Source organism: Hylobates moloch, unplaced genomic scaffold, assembly GCF_009828535.3.
Source record: "Hylobates moloch isolate HMO894 unplaced genomic scaffold, HMol_V3 SCAFFOLD_22, whole genome shotgun sequence".
Lineage (NCBI taxonomy): Eukaryota > Metazoa > Chordata > Mammalia > Primates > Hylobatidae > Hylobates > Hylobates moloch.
The window spans coordinates 42,761,993-42,769,641 of NW_026652297.1; the positions used below are offsets into that span (position 1 = coordinate 42,761,993).

The window sequence follows — 7,649 nt, forward strand, 5'->3', positions numbered from 1 at the left end:
AGATTGACTGTATATTGATCATCATAGTAGTGGGATGATGAGTCCATGGGAGGGGAAATACTGTTCTGTCTGCTTTTGTTTATATTTGAAATGTTCCATAATGAAAAGTAAACCCACAAACTCCAGTCGTTATGTTATTGCAACTGAGCTAAAAGGACGAGAGGTTTTTTGTTTTGTTTTGTTTTTTGACTTTTTAAAGAAGTAAGCCTTTATTTCCTTGTTTTGCAAATAAAGCTGGCTAAGTTGGTTGCTTTTTGGTGATTAGTCAAAGAGACCAAATCCCATATCCTCGTCTGACTCCTCCGACTCTTCCTTGGCTTCAACTTTAGCTGGGACTGCAGCAGCAGCAGGAGCAGCTATGGTGACAGCGGCCACAGGGGCAGCAGCCATAAAGGCAGATGGATCAGCCAAGAAGGCTTTGACCTTTTCAGCAAGTGGGAAGGTGTAATCCATCTCCACAGACAAGGCCAGTACCCCATTGATGATAGAATGGGGTACTGATGCAACAGTTGGGTAGCCAGTCTGCAGACAGACACTGGCAACACTGCGGACACCCTCCAGGAAGCGAGAATGTGGAGTTTCCTCTGGATGTCAAGCACCTCAGGGTTGTAGATGCTGCCATTGACGAACACCTGCTGGATGACCAGCGCAAAGGAGAAGGGGGAGATGTTGAGCATGTTCAGTAGTGTGGCTTCGCTGGCTCCCACTTTGTCTCCAGTCTTGATCAGCTGCACATCACTCAGGATTTCAATGGTGCCCCTGGAGATTTTAGTGGTGATACCTAAAGCCTGGAAAAAGGAGGTCTTCTCGGGCCCGAGACCAGTGTTCTGGGCTAGCACAGTGACTTCACATGGGGCAATGGCACCAGCACGGGCAGCAGCTGACACCTTATTGGCCAGCAACATGTCCCTGATCTCAGTGAGGTCCTCCTTGGTGAACACAAAGCCCACATTCCCCGAGATATGAGGCAGCAGTTTCTCCAGAAACTGGGTTGTTTTCCAGGTGCCCTCGGATGGCCTTGCGCTTCATGGTGTTCTTGCCCATCAGCACCACGGCCTTCCCGCGAGGGGACATGCGGATCTGCTGCATCTGCTTGGAACCCACATTGTCTGCTCCCACGATGAAGCATTTCGGATAATCATCCAATAGTTGGATGATCTTAAGGAAGTAGTTGGGCTTCCAGGTCGCCCTGTCTTCCCTGGGCATCACGGCGGTGCGTCAGGGATTGCCACGCAGGGTTTAAAGACGATGTCACTTCCACGAGGACGCCTGGCGAGAGAAGGGAGAGGTTTTTATTCACAGCCCGACAGCTTTATGTGGGAATATTCAGATGAGGGCAGTGCAGGAGTGCAGCCAGTTCCTCCAGGCTGGGCAGACAGAAAACAGGATCCCTGGAGAAAGAGAAAAGAAGCTGGTCCCTCCACCACAGGTGTAAACATGGGCTTCAAGGCAGCTGTTTTCTGCTGACAGACACATAGCTCCTTTCCTTCCTCCCACAGGGCTGCAAGAATGGGTTCATGTGTTTGACCCCTTTTCACTTCTAAAGCTGTCCTCTATTTATTTTGATTTACATTCACCTTCTATATAAACATACGACATGGGCTTACACACCATGGAAAGCTCGAGGTTTTTTTTTTTTGAGAAAAAAGGTCTCACTCTGCCAACCAGGCTGGAGTACAGTGGTACAATCATGACTCACTGCAGCCTCGACTTTCCCAGGCTCACGTAATCCTCCCACCTCAGCCTTCAGAGTAGCTGGGACTACAGACACTCACCACCACACCCTGCTAATTTTTTATTTTTAGTAAAGATGGGGTTTTGCTGTATTGCCCAGGCTGGTCTTGAACTCCTAGGCTCAAGCGATCTTCCCAACTTGGCCTCCCAGAGTGCCGGGATTTCAGGTGTGAACCACTATGCAGTGCCAAAATAGGATTTCTTGACATACGAAAACGATATGAAACTCAAATTTAAGTATCCATACATACAGTTGTATTGGAACACAGCTGCACTCCTACCTATGGCTGCTTTCACACCACAATGGTGGAGGCACAGGTAAAGTTTGCAGCCAAACAGCTTTCAAAGGCTTGGAGGGCTGGGCATGCTGGCTCATGCCTGTAATTCCAGCACTTTGGGAAACTGAGGCGGGAGGATTACTTGAGCCCAGGAGATTAAGACCAGCCTGGGTAACAAAGTAAGACCCAGCCTCTATAAAAATAAATAAGGCTGGGCACGGTGACTCCTGCCTGTAATCCCAGCACTTTGGGAGACCAAGGCAGGTGGATCACCTGAGGTCAGTAGTTCAATACTGGCCTGGCCAACATGGTGAAACCCCATCTCTACTAAAAATACAAAAAAAAAAATTAGCCAGGCATGGTGGCGGGCGCCTGTAATCCCAGCTACTTGGGAGGCTGGGGCAGGAGAATCACTTGAACCCAGGAGGCAGAGGTTGCAGTGAGCTGAGATTATGCCATTGCACTCCAGTCTGGGCAACAAGAGTGAAGCTCTGTCTCAAAAAATAAAATCAAATCAAATAAAAATAAATAAGTAAATAAATAAACAAATAAATTAATTTTTAAAAGCTTGGAGGTTCCCAAGATGGATCTGAATCCATAATACCAACCTGATAATTCAACCAGCGTAGTTTACAGAATGCTAAACCTTGTACAGCCACATTGGAGTTTATGTGCCCATCTCATTGTAGGCCAATTTGGGGGTCTGTCTGGAGTTAACCAGTCTTGCCTGGGAAGCTAGATCTATTGGAGGCTTCCTGGGGAGCCTCTGGGTTCTCGCCTAATGAGTCAAGTGTGCCCAAGTTCCTTAGGGTCACTGCGACCCGGACCTCTGAGAGGCCCATGAGGTCCGAACAGTCTATCCGAAGTCCTGGAGACAGTCAGAGTTGCCCCACCTGTTGTCTGCATTGCAAGCCGACTAGAATGAGTCCAGCCCTAGCCATGCAGCAACTCAAATGGACTGTTGCTGTTTCTTGGTGTGCTTCCAAACCCCCTTCCTACCTGTTCCCCTCCCCACATTGCCCTCAGAGTCTTAAGTACATTTAAAAAAAAAAAAAAAAAGAGGGTAAGAAATAGAAACTTCCTTCCTGACAGCTCTACTGCCTGTCCCCACTGCTTCTCATATTCTACACTGGCAGACAGCTGTACCCAGCCCCTTCTCTGCTGGGGAGGTCTTCTCCAGGGCATGCCCCTCCACTCCCCTGAAGGTGAAGGGTGACTGTCCTGAGAGGAAGGGGTGATAAAGGGAGGTGTGAGGCTGCGAGAGAGCCGGCAGGCTGGGGGTGGAGGGGTGGCTCCCCAGATGCCTGCAGCTGCTCAGATGTTTATTGGGAGCCTTCTCTAGGCTGCCCAGAGGGTTGGGGACATGCCCCGGAGGCACAGACCAGGAACTTTGTAAGGCAACAGGAGCGAGGGCCTTGAAGAGATGGCCCCCTCAGCCCCCATGCTGTGCTGGGGCCTTGGCAGCAACTATATCTGCCCAAGTCTTACTTGGCCAATGATGCATCACTTATATTTTGTTTTTATTTTTTGTGGAGATCGGGTCTGGCTATGTTGCCCAGGCTGATCTCAAACTCCTGGGCACAAGTGATCCTCCCCCTTCGGCCTCCCAGAGTGCTGGAATTACAGGCTGAACCACCTGGCCCAGGGACTTTTGCCCCACTTCGGGCTCTCTTCTTACTTGTCTTATTTGCTTTGTTTGGTTTATCTTATTTTCCACTCACGTGCCTGGGCTCACGTCTGTCCCAGATTAGAAAGTGATTCCAATGTCAATGTCCTGATGCCATGTGAGACCAAAGGCAGCAGCCCTAGGAGCCAAGAAGGCATTCCAGGATGGTGTGGTGGGGGAGAAGGAGACCCAGGTTTGCAGGAAGAAAGAAAAGTCTTCAACCACCATCCATGACCACCAGGGAAATACAGCGAGGCCCATGGAGTTGGGGAGCCCTGTACCCCACGGGCTAGGGGGTTATCTTTTTAGCCACTTGTATTGTCTGGGGTCCTCTCAAGGCTGCAGGAAGGAAATCCCTCCAATGTAACCTTGCCATGACCTCTTCCACCTCCGCGATGTAAAAATGAAATGCTCCCTACACAGATGTCTCCAGCCTGGACCAAAGGGTCACTGGTGCCTGCCTTTCATTCATTCCAGACACTGTTCCCATTTCTCCTGACCCCACCTAAGCCTCTCAGCCTTTTTTTCTTTTCTTTTTTTTTTTTTTTTTTTTTTGAGACAGAGTCTCATTCTGTTGCCTAGGCTAGAATGCAGTGGTACACAGTGGCACAATCTTGGCTCACTGCAGCCTCCGCCAACCAGGTTCAAGCAATTCTCATGCCTCAGCCACCTCAGTACCTGGGATTATAGGCGTGCAACACCACACCCAGCTAATTTTTGTATTTTTAGTAGAGATGGCATTTCATCATGTTGGCCAGGCTGGTCTTGAACTCCTGACTTCAGGTGATCTGCCTGCCTCAGCCTCCCAAAGTGCTGAAATTACAGGCGTGAGCCACCGCACCTGGCCAGGCTTCACCCTTTAATGAGCCGTAGGGTACTAGAAGAGGAAAGGCCCACAGGATGAGGGTCTGGTTGCCTCACTGGTTCCAAACCAGAGCTTGGCTGGGGAAGGAGGGCCATCCTGATTTCACCTTTGTGTGGGATTCGTCTAGGTAGTCCCCATTTCAGTCTTGCTTCTTCATTTTTTTTGTTGTTTTTTTGTTTGTTTGTTTTTGAGACGGAGTTTCACTCTTGTCACCCATCACCCAGGCTGGAGTGCAATGGCATGATCTCGGCTCACTGCAGCCTCCACCTCCTGGTTCAAGTGATTCTCCTGCCTCAGCCTCCCGAGTAGCTGGGATTACAGGCACCCACCACCTCGACTGGCTAATTTTTGTATTTTAAGTAGAGACACGGTTTCGTCATGTTGGCCAGGCTAGTCTCCAACTCCTGACCTCAGGTGATCTGCCTGCCTCGGCCTCCCAAAGCGCTGGGATTACAGGCATCAGCCACCATGCCTGGCCCTCCTTTCCCCTATTAAAATAGAGTTCTTCCCATTATCATTCCACTGGGGAAAAAATGAGAGTTCACAGGGGGCAAAAGAGAAAATAATGTAATCTAGGCTGGGCTGGGTCCATTGTCACACTGCTATAAAGACATACCAGAGACTGGGTAATTTATAAAGAGAACAGGTATAATCAGCTCATGGTTCTGCAGGCTATACAGGCTTCGGCTTCTGGGGAGGCCTCAGGAAACTTAGAGTCATGGCAGAAGTCAAAAAGGAAGCAAGCACCATCCTCACACAGCAGAGCAGGAGAGAGTGAGTGTGAAGAGGAGAGGCTACACATTTTCAAACAACCAGACCTCATGAGAACTCTCTGACAAGAACAGCAAGGGGGAAGTCCGCCCCTGTGATCCAGTCACCTCCCACAAGGCCCCTCCTCCAACACTGGGAATTACAATTCGACATGAGACTTGGGTAGAGATACAGAGCCAAACCATATCAGCCTAGCACACAACTATAAACCAGGAAACAGGCCAGGCGTGGTGGCTCATCCCTGTAATCCCAGCACTTTGGGAGGCTAAGCGGGGGGGGGCGGTGGATCACTTGAGGTCAGGAGTTCAAGACCAGCCTGGCCAACACGGTGAAACCCCATCTCTACTAAAAATAAAAAAATTAGCCAGACATGGTGGCAGGTGCCTGTAATTCCAGCTACTTGGGAGGTTGAAGCAGGAGAATTGCTTGAACCTGGGAGGCGGAGGTTGCAGTGAGCCGAGATCACACTGTTGCACTCCAGCCTGGGCAATAGAGTGAGACTCCTTCTCAAAATAAACAAACAAACAAATGAGGAACCAAAAGATGCTCTTCTGCCTTCAAATTTCGGGTGCAGATGGGGAAAGAAGTAGAACATTCAACTCACCCATGAGACAACCTCAAGAAACCAGCAGCATTTTAGAGTCTCTTTTCCAGGCACCGTGGACTCCTCTCACTAAAGTCCCAGCTACTCTTGAAGGAGCTCAAAGAGATGGGAATTTTCTCAGGGAAACCAAGCTTCCTGTACGTCCACGGCCTTCCAGTGACCATGTGACCATCAATGCTTCAGCTATCAGATGAAAGCAAGCCCCTGGGATTCTGTCTCCACTCTCTCAAGGGAGGGCTGGCCAGAGTTTGGTCTCCCTTTTTCTTTCATCCTATTCGTCTACAGTATCTATTTTATCTTAATAGGAAGTAGAGTCATTCCTCCCACTTTAACCTTTCTTTTTTTCCCAAGATTATTTTCCTCTTACTAGAGTCTATATTTTTCCATATACATTTTAGAATAAACTTGTCTATGTCTACAAAATACTTTGCTGGGATTTTAATAGTAATTACACTTCTAAAAAATTTTTTTTAGCTAGGCGCAGTGGCTCACGCCTGTAATCCTAACACTTTGGGAGGCCAAGGCAGGTGGATCACCTGAGGTCAGGAGTTTCCGTCTCTACTAAAAATACAAAAGTTAGCCAGGTGTGGTGGCACCTGCCTGTAATCTCAGCTACTTGGGAGGCTAAGGCAGAAGAGTCATTTGAACCTGGGAGATGGAGGTTGCAGTGAGCCGAGATCACATCACTGCACTCCAGCCTGGGTGATAGAGTGAGACTCTGTCTCAAAACAAATAAATAAATAAAACTAAAAATTAAAAAAAATTTAGAGATGGAGTCTCACTATATTGCCCAGGCTGGAGTGCAGTGGCTATTCACAGATGCGATCATTTCAACTACAGCCTCAAATTCCTGGGCTCAAGGGATCTTCCTGCCTCAGCCTCCCAAATAGCTAGGACTACGGGTGTGCATCACTGCACCTGGCTCAATTTGGGGAGAATTGACCTCTTTGCTACATTGAGTATTCCACTCCATGACCACAGTATATGTCTCCATTTACTTAGGTCTTTTAAAATTTTTTTCATCAGGCTGGGCATGGTGGTTCACATCTATAATCCCAGCACTTTGGGAGGCCGAGGCAGGAGGGTCACCTGAGGTCAAGAGTTCGAGACCAGCCTGTACAACATGGTGAAATCCCGTCTCTACTAAAAATACAAAAATTAGCTGGGCATGGTGGCGCATGCCTGTAACCCCAGCTACCCAGGAGGCTGAGACAGGAGAATCACTTGAACTCAGGAGGCAGAGGTTGCAGTGAGTTGAGATCAAGCCACTGCACTCCAGCCTGAGCAACAAAGCAAAACTCCATCTCAAAAAAAAAAAAAAAAAGGAAACTTATTTCATCAACATTTTGTAATTTTCAGCTTGCAGAGCCTGTACATGTTTTGTTCAGCTTATATTTAAGTATTTCACTTTCTTTGGACCAATTGTAAATGATGCGGTGTTTTAAATTTCAGTTTCCACATGTTTGTTGTTAGTATACATAAACATGATGGATTTTTGTGTGTTGATCTTGTATCTTGTAACCTGTTTAATTCACAGCCAATTATAAGAGTGTTTTGGTTTTGGGGTCAGTTTTATTTTGTAGATTATTTCGGATTTTCTTTATAGACAATCATGTCATCTGCAAAGAGAAACAGTTTTATTTCTTCCTTTACATTTCATATGTCCTTTATTTCTTTTTCTTGTCTTATTGCAGTGGCTAGAACTTTCAGAACTAGGGTGAATAAGAGAGG

The 7,649-nt window shown here is 47.7% G+C and overlaps 1 pseudogene; it reads right to left on the reverse strand.

Moving 5' to 3' along the window:
- Positions 1–261: 261 nt before the first annotated feature.
- LOC116461789 (large ribosomal subunit protein uL10-like) lies at positions 262–1,267 on the reverse strand (annotated as a pseudogene).
- Positions 1,268–7,649: the final 6,382 nt, after the last annotated feature.